The sequence below is a fragment of the Bidens hawaiensis genome, unplaced genomic scaffold (assembly GCF_021521415.1).
Source record: "Bidens hawaiensis isolate Kalapana, Puna unplaced genomic scaffold, B.hawaiensis_p1.1 tig00013628_1, whole genome shotgun sequence".
Lineage (NCBI taxonomy): Eukaryota > Viridiplantae > Streptophyta > Magnoliopsida > Asterales > Asteraceae > Bidens > Bidens hawaiensis.
In genome coordinates this window covers 372,869-374,807 of record NW_027492157.1, presented here as the reverse complement: position 1 = coordinate 374,807, position 1,939 = coordinate 372,869, and positions in this window count along the sequence as shown.

The window sequence follows — 1,939 nt, the reverse complement described above, 5'->3', positions numbered from 1 at the left end:
GCGTTCGTTATTGCGTCACAAACATTTCTCTGGTCTCGGATCGTCCGTACGACACCTCGAAACCTGCATGCAACTCGTTTTAAGAAACTATTTTCTTTTAGAATTTGATCAGTAATTGCGAAGCTTATAACTCACCATACATACATTTGATCATCTATTCCTTCAGTTGAATAAAATATCTATGTGTTAGGAAGGTTCACCGAAAATTTCAACTCGATTTGATGGTCAGATCTCTGGAAATATGCGTTTCTTTAGAGCTGCGTTTTGCGAATCCGACCAAAAAGCCAGTCGCGAAAACGCGTCTAAACACCATATGTAGACAACAAAAATCCTCATCAGCCATATCCATTGTTCATAATGATTATCTATTGGTTATGAATCCTCTATATAAAAATCCAGATGATCGGACCGTTAGATATTCCGTACCAACACGATCTTTGAAAGTACACAAATCTAGAACACGATGTCCAGATTTTACAACGTGATTTTAACAAAGTTAAGCTCAAAATTAGGAAGCTCATGGCTTACCATCGCGTTTCAGACGTCGATAAATGGTTCTGGGAAGAAGATGGACTTTGGCCGTCTTAGGCCACTACCGGACAGCTGCTCGCCACCTTGCTGGCGCAAGCCGGCCACCACTCTCTCTAGACTCTCTCTCATATTTCTTAATTATGAAGTATTGTTTGGGTAACCTACTATTTATAGTGGTGGGGTTTCCCCCACGGTCTCCGTTCGCGTGCTGGTCTCTGGCTCTGATGAACCCACTACTTCGAGTGACGTTATAAATTATTCGTCAAGTTATTTTTATCGGTTTCGACCCAACGTGTTTCGTTATTTTATTTTTTCAAAATAATTATTGTTGGTCGTTTAGGTGGTGTCGGTTCCACATTAACCAAAAATACTTTAAAATATGGAGATGCTATTTTTTCCTATAAAAAATAATTCATCCAAGGTTATTACCTCTATTTGATTTATTTTTGGCCAAATAAAAAAAATCATTACGACGACAATATTTATTTTTACGAATTCGTTGGTACGTGTACTTTTATCGACCGTGTTCGGAAATACTGATATGCATTTTCCCACTATGTTATAACTTAGAACCGAGTCATGTTTTCGCATGCTTTTTCAGTTTTCAATCCTCTATAATATTCAAAAGGATTCATCCATGGATATTTTCTCACATATTCGGTTGGATGTTCCCACGTTTAACCAAAAATGTTCGTTTCTTTATAACTTAACCCCAGAATTCCTTTATTCGATCTGACTTCGCACATGTTTTCCATTGAATATATTTATTTTATTCTTAGAACAAGATAATGTTATTCGCTTAAAAGTCTTAAATCTCACATAATACATTTTAAAAACGTATTATTATCGATTATGGAATTTATTAATACATCTTATTTTGCGGGTTGTCAGACCTAAACCTTTCGATATATTGGGATCGTTACCCATATTTCTCAACATAAATTCTATGAAACTACTCTCCCCTTGATATGCAAATAACTTCTTAACAACATCAATTATTTTATCTTGTTCAATGAATAGGGAGGTATGGAGTTGATTCTCTGATATAAGATGGTGAATAGCTCGATTTTGTAACAGATTAATATGGCTTCGTTTATCAATCACACGTTCAAGCTTAGCAATTCTCACACGGCCATGGAGAGTGGAATCAAAAGACGCATGAACTTGAGGAATATCTTGTATTATGAAGGCGGTAAATCATCACTTGTGGATGTAGTTGGTAACACTGTGGACAGTGGTGGTTGAAACACATGCAGACCAGTGGTGGAAACCACCGTTGATTCAACAACTAATGTAACCACCTCTGAAGGTCTCAATAAAATTGGAGGAAGTGAAACAATAACTGATGCATCCGAAGCCACCATTGAAACACCACAAGTAGGAAGATCCAAAGACAGCCCAACAATTT